Source organism: Onychomys torridus, chromosome 19 (assembly GCF_903995425.1).
Source record: "Onychomys torridus chromosome 19, mOncTor1.1, whole genome shotgun sequence".
Classification (NCBI taxonomy): domain Eukaryota; kingdom Metazoa; phylum Chordata; class Mammalia; order Rodentia; family Cricetidae; genus Onychomys; species Onychomys torridus.
The window spans coordinates 5,477,641-5,501,902 of record NC_050461.1 but is presented as its reverse complement, the minus strand read 5'-3'; the positions used below and the strand labels follow the sequence as shown (position 1 = coordinate 5,501,902).

The 24,262-nt window shown below is 38.9% G+C and overlaps 1 pseudogene; it reads left to right on the top strand.

Annotated features, from left to right (window-relative positions):
- Nucleotides 1-610: 610 nt before the first annotated feature.
- Nucleotides 611-2,318, top strand: LOC118570656 (annotated as a pseudogene).
- The last annotated feature ends 21,944 nt before the right edge of the window (nt 2,319-24,262 follow it).

Sequence of the window (24,262 nt, the reverse complement as noted above, 5' to 3'; positions counted from 1 at the left end):
CAGACTTAAGGCAAAATAGGCTCTTAGGGAGAGATAAGAATTATAGTCCATTAGGAGGTGTGCAATGCTATTAAAGATCTTAAAGAGTTTGCTGATTCATTCAAGCAGAAGTATGGGAAATATGTGTGGGAATGAATTTTAAGTTTGTGGGATAATGGTGGAAGGAACACAAAACTGGAGCAGGTTGCATTTACTGATATGGGCCTTCTGAGTGGAGATTCTAGGTTTCATGTGGAAGCTGTCACAGTCAAGAAAGGTGTCAAAGTTTTTTTTAATGGTTGGCTAAAGCATTTGACAAAAGATGACCTACTGAAAAGGGTTTGGTGTTGCCTGATATCCCTTGGCTTAGTGATGATGAAGGCTCAGGGAAATTGAAATGCTTGGGGACACACTATGTAAAACCTTATCCTCCACAAGGGGAAGGCCCAGAAGACATGCCTGTCACTCACCCCGTAAGACACAGAATGTGAGATGAGCACCAGAAGATTTGAAGAGCCATGCTGCTGCCTTTTTCTTGTGCTCAGTTGGATGAATTAAGTGCAGTGGGGTTAAATGGGCCCCATAGTAGAAGGGGCCTAGATAACAGCAGAGGAAAATGCAACTGCTCATAATGGCCTTGTCCATGGTCAGCACAGGCAAAGTGAACTTTATGGTGGTAGGACTCAGACAGACTCTTGGTATTGGCTAATCAATCATAGTGTTTCCAGGCATGATACAGATAAGAAGCCTACTGAAATCTTGTTTAAGTTTTATAAGTGGAAAATTCTCAAACAAATGAAAGGAAGGCTACATCAGAGTGTGGCCAAGTAAAATCTTAGACTGTAAACCAGTTTCCGTATGTGAGCCAGTTTGAAGATCCAGCGCCCATTGAATGAAGGCAAGGCCAGCTTCCCCTGAGGAAAGACCTTGATGAAATGCCTCAGAGTTTTCTTTTAGCCTTCTTCAGTCCTTCCAAGAGGGACCTATGGCCTTTTCCATATGTATGCTGAGGGAAAAGAAACAGTTAGACTTTCTGGGGTCTATTAAATAGTGGCTTTGAATTGACGCTGATTCTGGGAGACCCCAAGAAATAGTATGGGCCTCCAATTAAAGTAGGGGCTTATAAAGACCAAGTGATTAATGAGGTTTTCAATGAAGTCCAACTTACAGTTTGTCCAGTGGGTCCCGAACTCATCCTGTCATTATTTCCCCAGTCCCAGAATGTATAATTGGGATATTTATACTTAGAAGTTGTCAGAATTTTCAGATTGGTTTCCTGACCTGTGGAGTAAAGATTATTATAATTGGAAAGGCCAAATGGGAGCCTTTAGAGATGCTTCTGCCAGGGACAATAGTGAATCAAAAACAGCACCACATCCCTGGAGGAATCACATAACATAGTCCCACCATCAGTGACTTGAAAGATGCAGGGGTGGTGGCTCCCACACACCTCCCTCTAACTCCCAGTGCAAACAACAGATGCACCATGGAGAATGACAGTTGGCTACTGAAAACTCAATCAAGTAGTGACTCCAATTGCAGCTGTTGTACCAGATATAGTGTCTTTACTCAGGCAGAGTAACACATCTTGTACATACTATGCAGCTATTGACCTAGCAAATGCCTTTTTTTCAGTACTTGTCCATAAGGACCACCAGAAGCAGTTTTGTTTCAGTTGGCAAGGCCATCTGTATGTTGTTACAGTCTTACTCCAAGAATATATTAACTCTTTAGCTGTGTGTTGTAACTTAGCCTGAAGGGATCTTGATTATTTGTCTCTTCCTCAAAATATCACATTAGTTCACTATATTGATGACATTATGCTGACTGGGCCACGTTGGGCTTGTTAGTAATACATATACACATTGGAGGGTGGAAAATAAATCCAACCAAAATTCAAAAGGCCTTGTGCCTCAGTGAAACTCTTAGGAGTGATGTGGAACATGCAGAGATATTCCTTCTAATGTGAAGAATTAGTTATTGCACCTGGTCCCTCCCACCACCATAAAGAAGCACAACATTATTGGGCCTATTTGGATTCTGGAGACAGCAAATACTTACTTGGACGTGTTACTCTGGCCCATATATCAAGTGACTTGAAAGACTGCTAGCTTTGTGTGGGGCTCAGAATAGGAAAAGGTTTTTCAACAGGTCTAGGCTGCTATGTAGGCTGCTCTATCACTTGGACTGTATGATTCAGTAGACCTGATGGTACTTGGGGTGTCAGTGGCAAACAGGGATGCTGTTTCGAGCCTTTAGCAGTCCCCGACAATGAATCACAGAAGAGACCTTTGGGATTTTGGAACAAAGCTCTACTATATTCTCCCTTCTACTCTTAGGCCTTAGTGTAAACTTAATGTTTGACAATGGGCAACTATGCTACCATGCTACCTGTGGTGGTTTGAATAAGAATGGCCCCCCATAGGCTCATGTATTTGAATGCTTGGTCACCAGGGAGTGGTACTCTTTCTAAAGTTTATGAAGCATGGCCGTGTTGGAGGAAGTGTGTTACTGTGTGGGCTTTGAGATTTCAAAAGCCCTAGTCTCAAATCTCTTGTCAATACCAGAGTCTTTGTCTTTATCTCTCCCTGCCTATGGATTGGGGTGTATTTCTCAGTTACTGTCTCTCTGCTTCCTATCTTGATAATGGACTAAACCTCTGAAACTGTAAGCAAGCTCTCAATTAAATGTTTCCTCTTATTGTAGTTGCTTTGATCATGATGACCCTTGATAGTAATAGAAGAATGATCAAGATAGAAGTTGGTACCAGGGACTGGTGTATTGCTGTAATAAGCCTGACCATGCTGCTTATTGGCAGAATGTAGACTTTGGGACTTTGGATTAGGAAAGCAGTTGAATGCTTTAAGCAGAGATTAATGGACCATACTAGTAACCACATGTGAGCAATGTAGATTATGATAGCTCTACTCAAGATGTTTTAGAGGAGAAGAATATTAGTAAGTAGCCTACAGATTGTTCCTGTGATATTTTGGCAGAGAATATGGCTCCTTCCCATCCCTTGTCCAAAAAATCTGCCTGAGGCTAAATTGAAGCATTTTAGATTAATGGTATTGGCAGAGGAGATTGCAAGATAGCCTAGTCTTGACTGTGTCATGAAGTTATTAGTAGCTACTCTTTTTTCCTTTTATTAAAAATATATTCTTTTCTCATACAATATATTCTGACTATAGCTTCCCTTCTACCTACTCCCCCGGTTTCCCACCATATCCATTCCTTTTCTGTCAATAGAAAAGAAAGGGCTTCTAAGAGATAACAACTGAGCACAACAAAATAAAATATAAGGTAAAGCAAAAACCATCACATTGAGACTTATCAAAGCAAACCAACAGAAGGAAAAGATCCCCAAGAGAAGACACAAGAATCAGAGATCTATTCATTTACACACTGAGGAGTCCCATAGAAATACGAAGCCAAAAGCTACAACATGTACACAAAGACCTGGTATAGACCTCTGTAGAGTTTCTATGAGCTCATATGTGCCCTGCTTAGTTTTTTCAGAAGGCATTGCTCTCCTGATGTCCTCCATTCCTTTGGGCTCTTACACATTCTTTCTGCTACCTCTTCCACAGGGTACCCTGAGCTCTGAAGGGAAAGATTTGATGGAAATTTCCCATTTAGACTCTCTCTCCATGTAATGTCTGGCTGTGGGTCTCTGCATCTGTTATCATCTCCTGCAAGAGGCAGTTTCTCTGATGATGACTAAATAAAGCATTGATCTTGGAGTATAGCACAATATCATTAGGGGTCATTTTATTGATTTATTTTTTTATTTTTTTAGAGCAGTAGTATTTGGTTTTACTCTAGGTCTCTAGGATATATAGCTTTGGGATTTTGGTTACCTAAGTAGTGTTGGATATGAGATATGTCTTATGGAGTGGGCCTTGAGTCAAATCAGACATTGGTTGCCTATTCCCACAAGTTCTATGTTGCCATTGCCCTATCATATTTTGTGGACAGGACAATCTGTAAGTCAAAGGTTATGTGTTTGGGTTGATGTTTATATTTCTCTTTTGGTTGGTAGTCTGCAGAGTACCCTTCCACATCAAAGACACTAGAATGTAGTGGTGAAGGCTCCATACAGGCACCTGCTTGACTTCTCCATGTTCAGTGAGTTGTGTGGGTGTGATTATGAACAATGAGGCCATGCTGTCAGTTTGTGGAGAGCAACTATTGTCTTGGCACCAGCATTGGTTGGTTGGGGATTGTCTAGGGACCCCCTTAGCTTGCAACCCAGTACTGCCACCTCATTTGGTGACAAGAGATGGCCAGTTGAGACTCCATATACCCCAGTATTAGAAGATTTCATATATTTTAGGAAGTTTCCACTCTTCTAGGTTTCCATATCATCCCTCAAATGCTGCGCAATTCCAGCTGTATTCCCACATTCTCTCCTTCAACTCTTTCTTTTCTTCTCTCCACCTGATTCTCCTGTTCCTGTTCCCACCTACCCCCACGCCATCCATAAAACCTATTCCATTTCACCATCCCAGGGAGTTTCATGTGTCCCCCATCCCTCTGACCCTTCCTCTATACCTAAGTTTTCGGGGTCTATGGATTGTAGCTTGATTATCATTTATTTAATGGCTAATGTCTAATACAAACAAATACACACCACATTTATCTTTCTGAGTCTGGGCTAATGCAAGATGATTTTTTTCTAGTTCCATCCATTTTCCCAGTGTAATTTTTTTTTTTTTACTCTGTTGTGTAAATGTACCACATTTTCTTTATCTATTCTTTTATTGAGGGATATCTAGGTTGTTCCCAGTTTCTGGCTGTTATTAATAGAGCAGCAACGAGCATGACTGGGTAAGTGGCATTGTGGTAGGTTGAAATGCCTTTGGTATATGTCCAAGAATGGTATTAGCTGGATCTTGAGGTAGATCAGTTCCAAAATTTTTGATTCCTATAGTGGCTATACAACTTTGGACTCCCACCAGCAATGGAGGATTGTTCTCTTTGCTTTGCATCCTCACCAGCTTGAGCTGTCATTTGTGTTACTGATCTTACCCATTTTGACAGGAGTAAATAGAATCTCAAAGTAGTTCTGATTTGCATTTCCATGATGTTGAACATTTCTCTAAGTGTTTCTCAGTGATTTGAACTTCCTTTTCTGAGAATTTTCTGTTTAGATCTGTACTCCATTTTTTAAATTGGTTCATTTGTTTTCTTGATATCTGCTTTCTTGAGTTCTTCATACATTTTGTATATTAGTTCTCTATTGGATGCAGAGTTGTTAAAAATCTTTTCCCATTATGAAAGCTGCCCCCTTCTCCAAATGACAGCATTCTTTGCATTAGAGAAGCTTTTCAGTTTCATCAAGTACCATTTATGAATTGTTGATCTTAATGCCTGTGCTAATGGCATTCTGTTCAGAAAGTCTTTTCCTGTGCCAATGAGTTCAAAGTTATTCCCTACTTTCTCTTCTATCAGGTTCAGAGTTTCTGGTTTTATGTTGAAGTCTTTGATTCATTTTGAGTTGATTTTTGTGCAGGGTGATAAGTGTGGATTTATTTTGGTTCTACATGCAGACTAGCACCATTTTTTTGAAGATGTCTTTTTTTTTCCCCAATGTATTTCTGGATTCTTTATAAAAATCAGGTGTCCATAGGTATGTGGACTTATGTCTGGGTTTTCAATTAGATTCCATTGATCAATGTGTCTGTTTTGATGCTAATACCATGTCATTTTAATTATGATAGCTCTGTAGTGCAGCTTGAAATTGGGGATGGTGATAGTTCTTCTACTTTCCAGGATTGCTTAAGCCATTCTACTATTTTTGTGCTTCCATCTGAAGATGAAAGTTGTCCTTTCAAATTCTGTAAAGAATTGTGTTGAAATTTTGATGAAGATTGAACTGAATCTGTAGATTTCTTTTGGTAGGATGCTCATTTTTACTATGTTAATTCTACCAATCCATTAGCACATTAGATCTTTCCATCTTCTGATATCTTCTTCAATATCTTTCTTCAAAAACTTGAAATTTTTATCATATAAGCCTTTCATTTGCTTGGTTAGAATTATCCCAAGATATTTTATATTATTTGACACTATTGTGAAAGATTTTGTCTCCTTGATTTCTTTCTCAGTCCTTTATTTGTCATTTGTATACAGAAACCTGATTTTTTTGTGTTAGTCTTGTATCCAGCCACCTTATCATCAGCTATAGGAGTTCACTGTCGGAATTTTTAGAGACACTTCTGTATACTATCACATCATGTGCAAATGATGATAGTTTGATTTTCCCTTTCAAATTTGTATCCTGTAGCTGGAGTTTTCTCTCCAGGTCCTGCCAAGCCCTGGCAGTCTGACAGCCCACTTACAAAATAATCACACAGAAGCCGGGCATGGTGGTGCACACCTTTAATCCCAGCACTTGGGAGGCAGAGCCAGGCAGATCTCTGTGAGTTTGAGGCCAGCCTGGGCTACCAAGTGAGTTCCAGGAAAAGGCACAAAGCTACACAGAGAAGCCTTGTCTCAAAGAACCAAAATAATAATAATAATAATCACACAGAGACTTATATTGCTTACAAACTGTATGGCCATGGCAAGCTTCTTACTAACTGTTCTTCTATCTTAAATTAACCCATTTCTATTAATCTATAAGTTGCCACATGGCTTGTGGCTTACTGGTACCTTACATCTTCCTTGTCATGGTGGTGGCTGGCAGTGTCTCCCTGCCTCAGCCTTCCACCTCCCAGAATTCTCTTCTCTGCTTGTCCTGCCTATACTTCCTGCCTGGCAACTGGCTAATCAGTGTTTTATTTATTAACCAATCAGAGCAACACATATGACATACAGAACATCCCACAGCAGTATCCCCTTGATCTCTTTCAGTTGTCTTATTACTGTAGCTAAACCTTCAAGCACTATGTGGACAACCTCATCTTTTTCCTAATTTTAGTGGAATTGCTTTGAGTTTCTCTCTATTTAATCTGTTGTTAGATATAGGCTTGCTGTAAATTATCCTTATAATATTTAAGTACATCCCCTGTATTCCTATCTTTCCAGGGCTTTTATCATGAAGTGGTCCTAGATTTTGTCAAAGGCTTTTTCTTCATCTAGAGTGAGATGATCATGCTATTTTGGTCTTTCTGTTTTTTTATTTGGTGGATTACATTTATTGATTTTTCATATATCAAATCATCCCTGCATCTATGAGAGGAAGCCTATTTGATCATGGTGGATGATCTTTTTGAAGTGTTCTTGGATTTAACTTGTAAGTATTTGACTGAGTATTTTTGCATTTATGTTCATAAGGGAAATTGGTCTGTAATTCTCTTTCTTTATTGGATCTTTATGTGGTTTGTGTGTCAGGGTATCTGTGATCTCATAAAATGATTTGGGGTAATGTTTCTTCTGTTTCTATTTTGTGGAATAATTTAAGGAGATTGGGCATTAATTCTTCTTTGAAAGTATAGTAGAATTGTGCACTAAAACTACCTGGTATTGGTTTGTTGGTTGTTGTTGTTTTTTCTTTTTGGTTGGGACATAGGTCTATTTACATTGTTTATATGCTCTTGATTTAACTTTGGTAATTGTTACTGAGAAAATTATCCATTTCTTTTAGATTTCTCCATTTGGTGGAGTACTGTTTTTTAAAATATGTCCTTATGATTCTCTGGATTTCCTTAGGGACATTTATTATGTCCCACTTTTCATTTCTGATTTTGTTAATTTGGATATTCTCTCTCTGCCTTTAAGTTAGTTTGGATAAAGGTTTGTCTATTTTATTGATTTTCTCAAACACTCGACTCTTTGTTTTATTAATTTTTTGTATTGTTCTCTTTGTTTCTATTTTATGGATTTCAGCCTGAGTTTGATTATTTCTTGCCATGTATTCCTCTTAGGTGTGATTACTTCTTTTTGTTCCAGAGCTCTCATGTGTGCTATTAAGTTGTTAGTATGAGATCTCTCCAGGTTGTTCTTTTTCATGTAGGCACTTAGTGCTATGAACTTTCCTCTTAGAATTACTTTCATTGTGTCCCAAAAGTTTGGGTTTATTGTGTATTCTTTTTCATTTAATTCTAGAAATCTTTAATTTTTTCCCTTTATTTCTGTCTTAATCCAGTTTTAGTTCAGTAGAAAGTTGTTCAGTTTTCATGAATTTGTGAGCTCTGTGTTGTTTCTGTATTTGTTATATCCAACTTTAATCAGTGGTAGTCTGATAAGATGTGGGAGTTATTTCAATTTTCTTGTATTGGTTGAGACTTGCTTTATGTCTTAGAATGTGGCCCATTTCAGAGAAATTTCCATGAGATGGAGAGAAGAAGGTATATCCTTTGGTGTTTGGGTAAAATGTTCTGTAAATATGTTGACTCCATTTGGTTTATAACATTTGTTCTAGCATGTCTCTGTTCAGTTTTTGTCTAGATGATCTGTCCATTCATGAAAGCAGGGTACTGAAGTCTCTCACTATCAGTGTGTGAGGGTCAATATGTGATTTAAGCTGTAGTAGTAGTGTGTGTTTTACAAACTTGGGTGCCCTTGTGTTTGCAAAATAGGTAGTATGAACTATAATGCCATCTTGGTGGATTTTTCCTTTGATGAGTATGTGGTGTCCTTCCTTAACTCTTTTAATTAATTTTGGTTTGAACTCTATTTTGATGCTTCTTGTGTCCATTTGCTTGGAAAATCTTTTTCCAACCCTTTACCCTGAGTTAATATTTCTTGATATTGAGGTGTGTTTCTTGGATCCTGTATTCTCATTCATTCATAATTTGTGTCTTTTTTATTGGGGAATTGAGTCCATTGATATTGAGAGATATCAATGACCAATGATTGTTGATTCCTGTTATTTTGTTGTTATTGGTTGTGGTGGTAGTGTGTGTGTGTGTGTGTGTGTGTGTGTGTGTGTGTGTGTGTGTGTTTTCTTTTGGTTTTGCTTATGTGAGATTATTTATTTCCTATGTTTTTATGGATATAGTTAACCTCTTTAGGTTGTAGTTTTCTTTTTAGCACCTTCTGTAGGGCTGGATTTATAGATAGACAGTTATTTGTTTACATTTGGCTTTATCAGGTACTATCTTATTTTCTCCATCTATGGTGATTGAAAGTTTTGCTGGTATAGTAGTATATAGTATAGTAGGCTAAGCTGGCATCTGTGGTCTCTTATAGTCTGCAGGACATCTCTCCTGGCACTTCTGGATTCTAGAGTCTCTGTTGAGATAACAGGTGTAATTGTAGTTGGTCTACCTTTATATGTCACTTGGTCTTTAGCTTCAAGGGAAAAGTATCAAGTAACATATAATTCTGACTTTTGAACAGAATTATATAGGCTTTGAGCCACTTCACTTAAATTTCCTGACTTATAACCTGCCTTTTTGGATTTATTTGCATGAGTATGGAATGTTAGGGATCCAGAAATTGGTGTTCCCTGCACAATGTGAAGAAGAATCCAACCAACTTGTTCTCTTTATAAACTAAAGTCTTCTGCTTTTTGGATATTTGTTGCTAATCTCTCCTAAGAAATTACTGCAATGTTCATTTTCTGCCACTATTGAGGCAATTCCAGCATTAGTAAAAGGGTCAACAATATTTGCTGGCTCTATTCACGTTTATTGACAAAGTCTCAATTTTCCTTTCAGAATCAATTCAGAAATCTTTTCTACATAGATCAGTTTGTGTGATAAAGATACCCATTCTAAAATGTTATCATCTCTCTGCATAAGAATTCATGTGGGAGAATGCATAGGAGGTAAAATAACCAGACTACAATCACACTGTGAATCAAAATGATCCATATGTGCACCCTGTATTCTCTCTCAGCCTTAGCAGGTAATTTTCTTGGACTATTTAAGTCCTTATCACCTTGTAAGATTTGAAATAAATTACTTAGTTCTCCAATTGTAGGCCATAGCCAGTTAATATATCCCAGCATAGGGTTGGAGATTTAGCTCAGTGGTAGAGTGCTTGCCTAGCAAGCACAAGGCCCTGGGTTTGATCCTCAGCTCCACAAAAAAAAAAAAAAATCTCCCAGCAATTTTTGAAAATCATTATGAGTTTGTAATTGATCTCTCCTGATTTGTACTTTATGTGGTTGAGTTTTTTGTAAACATATCTTGTATCCTAGATAATTAATATAATCTCCTCTTTATTTTTTCAGGAGCAATTTGTAATCCCAAACAAGTCAAATTTTTGTTTACCTCTTCAGACATTTTTTCCTAAGGTATCTGAGTCTGAATCATATAGCAAGATATCATACATATAATGCAAATTATAGATTAAGGAAACTGTTTATGAATTATTCCCAATAGTTGTTGTACAAAATATTGACACAAGATGGGGCTCTTTAACATCCCTTATGGAAGAACTTTCCACTGATATTTTTTAACAGGATGGGAATTATTATAAGTAGGCACTGTGAAGGCAATTTTTTTCTCTATCTTGTTCTTATAAAGGTATAGCACAAAGTAATATTTTAAATCAATCACTACAGTAGATAATCTTTTAGGTAATAAAGAAGCCAAGAGAATTCTAGCTGTAAGGAGCCCATTGGCTGGATCATCTTATTAATAGCTCTTAGACCTGTTGTCATTCTCCATTTTCCAGGTTTTCTTTTAATGACAAATATAGGAAAATTTCAAGTACTGGTTGAATTTTCAATATGTTGAGCATTCATCTGCTCCTGTATCAGCTGTTCTAATGCTTGTAGTTTTTCTGATGTCAAAGGCCAATGTTCCACTGACATATGTTTGTCAGTTAATCATTTTAAAGTTAGGGTTGTTGGTATCTTTGAAAGATCAACAGCTTTTGCGCCTTGTTTATATACAACCTGATTGGTTATAGACTGTTCTTGATAATACCTTTTATTATTTCTCCCAGAAGCATTCTTTATTTTATGGTTTGTTTCTGAGATCAGAAGAATGTTAATCTGGGTTTTCCTTTGTAACAAATCATGTCCCCATAAATTAATTGCTATGTTAGCCACATATGGCTTTAATTTTCTTATCTGTCATTCTGGCCCTGTACACTTGACCCATCTTGCACTTTGTTTTACTTGAGATAAAATTTCAATCCCTGGAAGCTTAATATTTACCTTCTGAAGAGGCCATCTGGATGTTAAGATTTTGCTGAAATTATTATTACATCTGCACCTGTGTCTAGTAAACCTTTAAGCACCATGGCATTTATTTGTATTTTTAGCTTTGGTCATTGATTATTTATATGTTTGCCAATGCTTGTTTTATGGTCTCTTCTAAAAATTTTGTTCTATTTACTGAAGCTGTCCTGTCATCCAGAGCAGTATGGTTTTAAACAACAGGTATTAAGTCTTTTAATTGCTCTGTGGAGGAATTTCCCTAATGCTGACAGGGAATGATTGTACCAAACCTGTGAGAGTCTACCTAAGGCATGTTCTAATGCAAAGTGTTACCTTGCCTGTCCCATGTTGTTCTGCAGTCATTTGTCCAGAGTCACCCTTTGCCATATCTTCACAAATTCCAGAAGGCTGGGATCTTCTGTTTGGATTATCTCTAGAAAAAAAAAAAACATTGTTTCTAGGAACACCTTGCCTACAATCCCTATTCAGATGACCTGGTTTACCATAATTAAAAAAAAAAAAAAAACCTAACTTTTTTATTTTTCTTAAAAGTTTTAGAAATCACTTCTCCTATCCAAGTATCATCATAAGGGTGAGATCCAATATCAATTGTATCTCAGAGCCATTCATCTATGAGTATTAGATTTTGCCACCTTTTTGCATTCTGAATTAGCATTTTTAAAAGCCAAAGATTTAATTAATATTTGAATAACCTTTGGATCTGATATCATTCTATTTACAGCTGAGGTAAATCTTCATAAAATATCAGTGAACACTTTTTTGGGCCTTGTATAATTTTAGTAAATGACTCAGTCTTCTTTCCTGACTTTTTGATATTTTTCCCAAGCATTAAAAGCTGTTATATGGCATAGAGCCAAGGTATGATCATCAAATGTAATCTGTCTTTGCAAATCAGCATGCTGTTCTTCACTGAGAAGCTGATCTTGAAAAATTTCAGTACCTTTAGCCTTACTTTGCTGTTCTATGACCCTAACTTTCTCTTTCCACCATGTTTTCCATTGTAACTGAGGACCAGATTCCAATATTGCCGTGACTAAATATTTTCAGTCTTGTGGAATAATTCTGTTCCAAGTTGGCCATGAATTTAACATCTGCTTCACAAAAGTTGAATGCATACCATATGAAACTACTGCTTCCTTAAATATCTTTAGATTTAACATTTCTACAGGATCCCAGTTAACTTCTAAATAGTGCTGGGGTGCATATCATCTGGTTGTTGTTCTTATATGCTAACTGAATAAACTAAAATTGGTTTTCTAATAACATTGGGATGCTCCTCTTCAGTTTCATAATGCAATGATACAGTAGATTATGTTCTAAACTCTCTGTATCTGTGTAAATATTTTTCTTAGTTTCATTATTAGGTCTTTCTAAGAATTATATCTTAATTTTTTGGTATTGGGCACCTATATCAAACCACTTTTTATATATATATTTTTTAATGTGGAGCTGAGGATCAAACCCAGGGCCTTGCGCTTCTCAGGCAAGCGCTCTACCACTGAGCTAAATCCCCAACCCTCAAACCACTTTTTAAAGGATAAATCATGAATTACTAATCTGATAGTGATTATAATCAACGTTATGACAAACCTGGCTAAGTTGATTATCCTTTCATTTAATTTTTCCATTTTCAAACTATCCAGTTGTGGAACGATACAGAGACCTAACTCCATGCACTATATAGAATATTGTTCCTCATTTTTAATGTGAGTAAAAACTCTCTTTGGAAAAAAAAAAAACCCTAATTCTCCACTTTAAGAATTCCCATGTGTCCCACCAGATTTGCTAATGATGACAATGAAGTGTGAGGCTGGCTGTCACTGCACCACATGGCTGCACAGAGAAAGCAGATGGTATTGGACCTGGCTGAGGGCAGCTGCTTGCTTATAGCTGGGGACCGAGAGTGTGTGGCCATAGCAGCAACAGTAAAAGCCTGAGCAGGTATTGAGGTGGTTGACCTGGTATGACAGCAGCCAAAGGAGGAGGTACAGGGGAAACCCATACCTCATGGGGAGAGGGAGCTAGCCACCTGAAAAGCAGACACAGGGTGATGTGCAGAAGAAGCACCCATAGAGCAAAGCGAGGGCATGCGGCTAACTCCAGCTGTATTTGGGGTCCAGGATGGGCAGAAACTGCAGGCTGTGTGGTGAGGCTATAATAGGAAAACCCAGACTTGCACAGATGGCAGGCAGGGAGGGAAAGTCAGTCAGGTGACTCCAGTGGCTGCAAAACAGTCAGCCAGTGGCTACCTTATGATCTTGTGCCCCACACTGGACACCAGGTGAAACATTATCTATTCTTTATCAATAAAAACTTGGGAGTCAGATATTGGGGTTAGAACATGAATGATCGAAGAAGTGGTAAAGAAGCCACCTGTGACCTCCTTTCTTTCTCTTTCCTTGGTTGAAAAGGGCCAAGAATCTTCCTAAGCCCCTCCCTACTACTTCCTGTGTCCCTCTATATGTCCTCGGACCTCCAAACCCTCTATGACTAATTTCCGTCATCTAATAGCTAGCTCCATCCTCCAATTCAAAGCAAACTTTATTGTCAGTCTCAGGAATGTCAGAGTGTGATCAAAATTTCCCCGCATCAACCTACCAAGTCATAAAATAGAATATGCACTGCATCAATCCATTATGAATGAAAGTGGCATTTACGTGATTTAGCCCAAGCAGGTCATAAAGGCACAATCAACTTACATGAAGAAGTTGCCTAAATGCCTGTGGTTTCTATTCCCATTACAATGCTGTCTACTCCCAAGCATGTACCTTATGTGGTGTGCTCTGATTGGTTGTCTGAGAAAGAGAAAACTAGGGCCTGGTTTACTGATGGTTCTGCACATTATGCAGGTACCACCCAGAAATGGATAGCTGCATCATTAGAACCCTTTTCTGGGACAACCCTGAAAGACACCAATGAAGGGAAATCTTCACAATGGGCAGAACTTTGGTCAGTATACATGGTCATACATACACTTTGGAAGGAGAAATAGCTAGATGTGCAGTTATTCACTGATTCATGAGCTGTATGTAGCCAGTGTATCAGTTGGATGGTCAGGGAATTATAAAGAGCACAATTGGAAAATTGGTGAGAAGGACATCTGGGGAAGAAATATGTGGATTGATCTCTCCAAATGGGCAAAAGGTGTAATGATACTTGTGTCCCATGTAATTCTCATAAAAAGGTGATTTCAGCAGAGAAGGCAGTCCATAATCAAGTAGATAGGATGGCCCATTCTGTGGCCAGTCAGCCTCTTTCCCCAGCCATTCCTGTCATTGATCAATGGGCCCATGTTCAAAGTGGCCATGGTGACAGAGACGGGGGTTGTGCAGGGGCTCAACAACGTGGACTTCCACTCACCACAGTAGATCTGGCTACAGCTGCTGCTCAGTGTCAGATATGCCAGCAGCAGAGATCAACACTGAGCCCTAGATATGACATCATTCCCTGGGATTACCAGCCAGTGACCTACTGGCAGGTGGACTACATTGGACCACTTCCTCCATGAAAAGGACAACACTTTGTCCTTACTGGAGTAGATACTTACTTTGGTTATGAATTTGTTTTCCTTCATGTAATGTTTCTTTATTACTATGGACTTACAGAAATTTACAAAATGCATAGAATGCCTTGTACACCATCATAGTATTCCACACAGTATGCCTTCTGTCCAAGGAACTCACATTTGAGGTATTAGAAGATGTCTCTTAAGGCATATTTCCCTCTCTTTTAAAACTTACATTGCATTTGTAGTTGTATGAGGGGCAGTTACTGTTTTCATTTGGAAATTAAGAGTGACATAAGAAATTATGTTTGTGTGTCCAGTTGACAAGGGGTGAACTTCTTGGTTGAGTGGCTTCATCTGGATTTAACTAAAACCCAAACAGCTGGGTACACCTGAGAAGGGTTTTTTTTTTCTTAATTAACTTATTTGAAGGGGGAAGAGCCAATTTTAATCTGCATCTTTTGAGGTAGGAAGATCCATCTTCAATCTGGGCCACACCTTCTACTGGTGTGCAATGTAAAGGACATGGAAGAAGGAGGCTTGCTATCTCTGCCTGCTTACTCTCTCTCACAAGTTCATTCCTGGCTAACTTTTTTTGGATTTTGACATTTACTGAAGACCAGATGAGACATCCAGCCTTGTGGACTGAACAATTACTTGATTTTTTTGACCTTTCATGGGTAGATAGCCACTGTTGGCCTACTGGGCCTCAGCCTATAAGCCATTCAAATAAATCCCTTTCACACACACACACACACACACACACACACACACACACACACACACACACACACACTGTAAGTTCTGCTTCTCTAGAGAACGCTATCTAATATACTTACCTACCATGCACAACTGGTATCAATTGCCAGTTCTAAAAATAAAGACAGGAGTGCTGACTTTTGCTGACATTTAGTTGTTTTTGCATTGTTTGTTGAAAAGATTCTTCTTCACTGAATCATGTTGACACATTTGTTGAAAGTCACTTGGCCACATATGCTCGAGTGTCTTTCTGGCTTCTTGGTTCTATTCCATTGATTTATGTGTTTATTTTATGCTTGACTCAATCACTATAGTTTTTAAAGAAAATTTTATTAAACATGTTTGTTATTGCTAAGATAACAATATCCTATAAGTTGATCTGCATATCAATGTATTCTTCACCCTTTACTATCTTTTTTTGTCAAAAATTGTCACAATAGTTATAAAATTAATAGAGGAACTTAGAGTCACCAAAACTAGCCTCAAAAAGAAAATAAAATTTAGTGACGTTTCCTTTAAAAACTACAGTAATTAAGTACAGCATCTACCTTCGCTTTCTGTACTATAGGGATTGCTTTCGAGGCAAGTGTTCTACCACTGAGCTACATTCCCAGCTCTTCCCTGTTTATTTGTTTACAGAAAATTAGATTTTCTGTTCTTTTTGTAGTCTTGTAATTTTTCTCTTTTACCTCAGTTATCTAATTTATTAGTGTAGTTAGTGTCTTCACAGTGTCCTTTATATTTCTGTAACATTCTAATGATATTCTCCTCTTGAATTTGGTAAATATGACTTTCCTTTTTCTTGTTCTTTGCTTTTAGTTTCCAACAGTATTTTATGTACAAGATACCCTGTGTTGAACTTGCCTAAATACAGGGATTAGACAACCACAGCCACACAAATCCAGAAGGCTTTTTTCCTTGTTTCTCTGTCCCCTTGTGTGTGCCTCCCTCTTTTCTCTCTGCCATAATTGTAAGGTCCTTTGTACATCAGGACACATTTTCATCTCATATTCTGAGATCTAATTAGTGATCAATTGAAAAATTTTTTCACTGCCCATTTCTGTTTATTTGGTATTTTTTGTGTAGCCCAAGAAACTCCAGCCCAGCCATTTTAAGAAATCACAATTCATGAACTCAGTTGGCTTTGAATTCCTTCTGGCTTAGGAATTAGGATGCTATTTGAGTTCAGAGTTCACAACAAACTCAGTGCAGTTATTTTAGAAACTCAGAACTTTTTCCTGGAAGGGGTTTAGATGAACTTAGCCTATGGGCTGAGCAGCACCTACTCTGTGTCAACCAGTTTTGCCAGGAGGGAATGAGGACTTGGTATGGTTGTATCTTCTAAACCCAAATGCACTCAAAACACACCAACACCTGGATATTCGTTTGAAATTTATAATGGTTTTATGTGGCAGAAATAAGTTCAAACACTGAGCTCAGTTAAGTCTCAGGATAATGTTTAACTCTAGGTTGGCCTAGATCTGAAGACACGAAAAAAAGGATACTAGACTTGACCTTTAATTCAACTATTGGCTCCTTGGAACTGGATGGGTATTAGGAACATGTGGGAGTGAACTTCCTTTAGGTTTTTAACGTGATGAGTCAGTGGTCTACAAAGTTAAATCTTCAAAGATACTTCATGTTAGTCCAGGTAATTATTCCTCTTCCTCAGCTAGAAATTGAGGAGATACTTTAAAAATCAAACCTCAAGTTTATTCAGCTCAAGTTTTATACATTAGTGTCATTTGAGAGTGAGGTTCTCATTAAGAAGCATCCTGGGAAATCTGACCTCCAAGGAGAATGGTGTGCGAAGCATGCCCAGACGGAGCCTGGCACCATTATTGAAGGCAGAGTTCTCGATATTTGAAGTCATACTTGGAAGTGAATGAAGACCACACACTTTCAAATTTGAGAATAGGCTCCTTTTCAGATAAAGATAGTGTTCCTTGTGATCTTTTTTCTCTTTCTCCTTGGCTGGTCTCAAAATTTTATTTCTTAGTTTAAAAAAAAAAAAAAAAAAGAGGTGGTTGAACATTTACTCCCTGAGTATTTTTAGCTCTTTATGGATCACTAGTATGGTCTGCAGTTTCTGAATACCCATTCTTATTTAAGATTTCCTTCCTGGGGAAACTGTCTCACAGTGGAAGATTAAGCCTCTGCCCTCATCCTGATGCTCTGGAGTGGGGCGAGCAGCCCTTTAGACCCAGGGAAAGGCAAACCAATGTTGCTCCTAGAAATTCTCATTTCCACCTATAGACATTGCAGAATGAGAGATCTTTAACTAACTTAGTTTGGTGGATAAATATGTTTTACCAAGACAGAAACTTTTACTTAGATATATTTGTATACATTAAAATTAAACAGAAAAATAAAATTATTATTAGTTATATCAAGGAAAAGTTACTTAAGTACAGATAATGTTTTCCTTTTCTCTGAAGTCTTTTTTTGTTGAAATTTTTTTTGTATACAATGTATTCTAATGGTTGTTTTCCCTCCATGTCTCCTCCTAGTTCCTGTTCACCTCCCCACCCGTCTTTCCTCATGCCTTTTTATCTCTCTCTTAGAAAACAAACAGATCATAATGGAACAACACACACACACACACACACACACACACACACACACACACACAGAGAGAGAGAGAGAGAGAGAGAGAGAGAGAGAGAGAGAGAGAGAGAGAGAGAGAGAGCAGGAAACACATATTCACAGACATAGACATATGTCCATGCAGAAAACCTATGGAAATACAAAATTGGAAGTTGTGATGGCTAAAATTATGTTCTAAATTTTAATTACTGTGCTTAAGAGAGCTATGAAACAGAAATACCTCTAACCTGTAAGGCCCACTTGTCCAATGACAGATAATTTCCTGGAATACTGGGGCTGTTGTTCATGTTAGATAACTAGCTACATGTTTTTGCTTCTGTAAACAAGCTTGGTTGCAACTACTGCACAGGATGTGCTTGATCACATGTAGGTGGGAAATATGTAGGCAGGAAATATGTCAGGATGGATGCTTGCTCCTAACTGCATGAAGGTGGGAAGTACATAGCCTTGTGAGTTTTGCTTTTGTAGCCTTTGACTAATGTAATTTGGCACCATATTTTGGGGATATGGACCTTGACAGTGTCCATTGTCCTGGCCAGTATTTAATAAAACTTGCTCTAAATTTGGCTCAAAAATTGTGGTATTGGTCTTACTTTCACCTGGAGGGATGAACGAAACCATATGTTATAAGCCAGTGGTGGACTGAGGATAGCAAGGAAACCATGCCCAGCCCCTGGGCTGCAGAGGTTTAGGGCAGGGAGTGGGCTGGGTGAGAAGCACTGGGAGGAGATACTGAGTGAGGCTTCTGGGTTTCTTTGGGACATGACAGCTTCCAGATACAACCAGAATGGATGCATATATGAATTCACAGAGATGGTGGCAGCATGCACAGGGCCTGCACAGATCCAAGCCAGATGAGATCCCAAGCACCGAGACTGGGGATTGCACATGATATCCCATCCCTAACCAAGAAGCTATCTCCACTTGACAACAACTTGCAAGGTAAAAATTAGTTTACTCCAACAGAGTCTCTCTGAGTATACAAACCCACACTCAAGGGCAGGCTTCTTGCCCAGCAGCAGATGGCCAACAAATCTAACTCAATGGTGTTTTGGTAGTTGTGTGTGTGTGTGTGTGTGTGTGTGTGTGTGTGTGTGTGTGTGTGTGTGTGTGTGTGTGAAGGCTCTTTTTGAAGGGACCAGCCAGTAGTAAACATGAAAACCTTAAAACATGTGCCTGGAAGTTGACTGAAGCTAGAGCTACAGCCAGCGCCATTTAAAAACCTCAGAATGGAATTCGCTTTTGCACCTTGTTTGTAACTTCTGTTTTATATTCCACTTTGGTGATTTGGCATTTTTCCCTTGTAACAAACAGCAATTGAGTTACACATGAAATGTACAAGTAGGTGACTGTGAGACAGTTTTTTGTTTTGTTTTTTTCAAGACAGGGTTTCTCTGTGTAGCTTTGCACCTTTCCTGAATCTCGCTGGCTTGAATTTTCAAAGATCATGCTGGGATTAAAGGTGTGCGCCACCCGCCCAGCTGTGAGACATTTTTGAATATTAGTTGCTGCAAGAATGATTTATAGACACTGAAGCGAAGGACTCAGTTTTAAACTGAGACTTGTGTGAACCCTGATTTCAGGAACCCCAGTTGAATTCCGAATGGGACACCAGCAGACCTTCAGGCAGTGAAGAGGGCCTGGTATAAATCCACAATGTGCACAGCATACTGGATGAGATGGCTGGTGTTTCCTAAAACAATGAGTCCAGAGGCTAGACACCTGGTGTCTTGTTTATACAAAATACTTTTGTCAAATTGCAGCATAAAGGAAAACATAATGGCCATTCTCTTTTGCTACATTTCTCCCAGGAGCATATTACTACCTATTCTCTAGTCAGAACTGTGTTAAAAATAGTCATTAAAAAAAAAAAAATAAGCCTTGCTAGGCAGTGGTGGTGCATGCTTTTAAGCCTAGCACTCAGGAGGCTGAGGCAGGTGGATCTCTGTGGAGTTCAAGGCCCGCCTGGTCTAGAGAGTGAGTTCCAGGACAGCCCAGGCTACACAGAGAAACCCTGTTTTGGGGTGGGGGGAGAAAGCCTGTAGATTTCTAAACATTCTTGATTGGTTGCCCCTAAGGCATGTGACCTATAACCTTTGCTGTGGAGTGCAGCAGATTCTTTCTTGTGCAAATATAAGTTCTTTTCAAAGGGTGAGCAGGAAGGTATATCTCAGTTCCTGACTCTCTTTCCCACCTGCCATTAGTTAACTCAGGAAGACACCCTCATCCCCTTTGGAGAGTACCTTACTCTGTTCCATTGTGCTATGCCACTCAAATTAATATTTTTATCATTTTGAAGATCTTCATAAATATCCATGAAGGCATTAGTTTTATTTTTATAAATATAACTGTAGCACAAATTTTAACTGGTCTTATTAATAAAACCCAGAGTCATATATCAGGGTGAAAGCTGAAAGATCAGAGGAACAGAGTAGCCAGCCGCTAGTTGTTTCTTAACTCTATGGAATCCTCACCGGAAAGGTAAAGAGCTCCAGTCTCCTCTCACCTTATATTCCTCTCTCTGACCAGCCATATCACTTCCTGTCTCCACTTCCCTAGTGCTGGGAATAAAAGCGTGAGCTCACAAGTGCTGGGATCAAAAGTGTGTGCCACCACTGCCTGGCTCTGCTTCTCTTTCAGACTGAATCAGTCTTTTGTAGCCCAGGCTGGCCTCAAACTCACAGAGATCCGTCTGCCTCTGCCTCCCGAGTGCTGGGATTAAAGGCGTGCGCCACCACTGCCTGGCTTCTGTGGCTGACTAGTAGTTTAGCTCTGCACTCTGATCTTCAAGCAAGCTTTATTTGTTAGATCACAAACAAAATATCACCACATGTACCTTCAAATTATTATTCTTTTATTTCTCATGAATTTCCTCTAGGAGTTTAATCTACTGCAACTTCAGAGTACTTGACTTGATGAAGACAATGGGGTATGTTTTCAGTCCACCATCCTAATCCCAAGTTTGAAATGTTTGGAATGTGAAATGAAAGGATGTGACTTGATCTGTGTTGTCTTATCTGTTCAGTTAAGATCTTAGGTCAGAGAGGGGAAGGTAAGCAGGTGTCCACTCAGTTCTGTCTGGGGACTTCTTTCCTTGATTGACACTGTGTTTGTCAAGTCCCACCTGTCCTCTGAGTGTCTTAGTACCTTGGCAGCATTAATTATGTGTTCTTGAAGCCTTTTGTTTTGATGCACAGTGAAAAGCATCTTTTGTTCAACATTTCTTTAAGTAGAAGTTTTAAATGGATGCCAGGGACCTTGCTTTCCAATAACACTCTGAAAAGACTTTTTCCAAATTGCTGATGTCAAAGAGAACCAAGACCTATGCTAAAGGAGGAGAATACCAAAAAAATTGTATCAATGCAAAAAATGCAGACTTTATTGGAATCACTAATTGTTCACCAACAAGAAAGGAGAGCATTATTTTGGAGATGTCTTCCAGAGTCTCAACTGACATTAGCTGAATAGCCCCGGCCCCGTGGCAAGTGGGTCTCTGCCACAGATGAAGTCTCTTTGTTGCTTGTGGTTGTAAGTTTTCGCTCTTTCATAGTAAATCCAACCCAAAGACACCTCCTTACTGCAAAATTGTCTCCTCTGAATGCTCGTAAGCAGTACCTGTTTCCATTTCCTGCAGTGCAGTAGTGTCGAGCATTTTGTAGAGTGAGCACATGCACTAAGAATCAATGTGTGTTTTATTAGCAGCAAGAGACTCATTGGATTGATTTTTTTTTTCTTTTTACCTTTATGGGCATTTGCTATAAAAAGGTAAATTAAAAAGTTAACCATCTGCTACCCCACTTCTCATTTAAAATCTTTTATTTGATTACTCTTTCAAAGTAATCAATGCTTTCTATTTTGCTATTATGCTGGCTAGTGAATGAAGGTGGCTTTAATTTATAGCTTTTATTTGTCTAACGGTATTGTCAGAGTCACAATCTTTATGTGTCCTATTAGCAGTCTGGAAAATATTTCTTACTACATCGAAACAGAACAAAATTCAATTTAGAAATATAATTTCCTGCCACGGAGACACTTGATAACAGGGGGAGATTAATGGAGCCCAGTGACAGAGACTTGATATAAAGCGGGAGTTTAATACTGCTTTATCAGCCTGCACTGTGAGTGGATCGGCTCCAGCAGGGGAAACCTGCTCGAAGCTGCTGAGTTGTCTGTTTGTCAGTGGGAGAGGTCTCTGGGCATTTATTTTGTTAGTGCTGAGGATTCTCTCTGTGCATGTCTATTTGACAACATAAGGACAAGCCTGCACACAGCACCACACTTGCTTATTTTACAGTAGAAACATGTTTCTTATTATTCCTTTTGATCCCACAGGAAGTTTGAATGCTGCGGAGGTCAGCTTCAGAGTTAAGGGGATTATGTGCAGTAAATCACGTCAAAATTAACGAATAGAATTGTGCTGACACTTCAGTTTGGTTGGATTTAGGTAAAGTGTTTAAATGGTATTTTTAATTGCAAACCTCCTGTCCTTAAGACCCATTATAAATATTTTTTTAGCCTTTACAGAAGTCATTAATTTCCTTTCCCAGCTATAGCAGTGTGCACTTTCCAGAGGAATTGAGAGCAAATCTGTAGATTACTTCTTCAGCAGGGCGAAACACCCACAGTCTAGATTCTGAAACAAACTGTAGAGATTATTGAACTGTTAGAGGTGCACTGAAGGGATGGAGGCCACATTTTGGTTTTGGATTTAATTCAGGATATTAAAGTATTATATTTCTGGAATTGAAGTTTTTTGAACTTGCTCTTGAGCTGTGTGAATTTTTAAACTTTCAATTTAAGGAAGAGTTTCCCACCCAATGGCTTCACAGCCATGGCTAGGTGTTTTTAAAAGCTTGAATTATACCATGAATAGCACACAAGCTAATTACTTGGCTGCAGAATTACGGCAGGAAAGAGATATCTTTAACAACACTTTCTTATTTTTAACTGGCTGAGTTTTTGTAGAAATGAACTGAAAAAATATTTTGCATAAATTCTAGTAAGTTCTGTAATTGAGAGTTTTGTCAGAAATTAGACGATGGGTTGCTGCTCAAGTTCATGTAACCGCTCTCTGTATTCCCATCATTTCAAAACTACTCTCTGTTTCTAAGTGAGATGAATGGTTCTAAAATATCTGCTTTAACATACCACAGGGTTGTTGAGAAAAACAAATTAGGCAGCTTTTGCAAAATGTTTAAATATTGAAAGGGCTCTAGGAATACAATCAACTTACTTAAAATAATACTGGTATGTACAGACTACTTTAAATATTCTGTGTTTAGGATGTTTTTTGGGGAGATGCAGAATTTCAGAGATGTCTTCCTTAGTTTTATGTGGGTGGAGCTATGAAGCTAGGCAGCTACCATTATTCTTAGAATTGAGCCATTGGAGATTGATTATACTTGAAAAATAAGGAGAAAAAAAGCCCATGGTGCACTTCTCTTTGTAACTAACATGGAGTTACTGATGTCAGAGAAATTTAGGCATGATTTGACTTGTTCACCATGGGCTCTCAATATTCTAAACTATGTTGCAATGATTGACTTTGAAAATCATCACCCTGGTGTGCAGAGGACTCAGGCGGGTGCCTGGGGAGGGGCTGCCCTCCCCCAGCTGACCTGCTATTGTGCTGTTACCCGGCTTGCACCCTGCTTGTTTGATGCTACCCACACAAGCCTGCAGGAAACGTTGGTCTGCAGCAAAGCTCTCCTCTTGTCTTCAAGCACACAGCCAAACATCTTTAAGTGGCTGAACCTTCACTCAGAAGAGAAGAGGCTTAAAATAATTCCCACCCATAGGATTTATCGGAGAGGAAAACTTGAAAGGGCTATTAATTTCAGTGAACACGCATCTGATTTGCCTCCCTCTTGTTCCACTGGTGCAGTGGGACCTCTGGCGAATATGCTCTTTGACCTTTCCTAGTCAGGCAATTACCCTCATCCTGCCTTTCCTCCCTTGCACTTCCTTTTCCAAATGGCCTTTCTTAGAAGATGCAGTTAAATCGTGCAGTGCCTGCTCCAGACAGAGCCTCTTGGATTAATTTTAATCCCCTCCATCCGACTGCTGGGACACAACCATCAAGTGTGCTGCCTTCTTGGAGTTTTGCCTGAGGGTCACAGCACCCCTGCACATTTACAAATATTTTCTTTTCCATCCTTGGAAAGATGGAGGGTTTGCTCCCCCACCCCTTTATTTCTTCCTCAACTTTCTGTTCTCTGTGTAAGAGTGATATTTGGGAGCAAGATAAGGGTTGCCAGGCACAGCATCTCAGCTGTGGCTGTCGATTACGTGAACTAGTTTCAGTCAGCATATTCAACAGGCTCTAATGT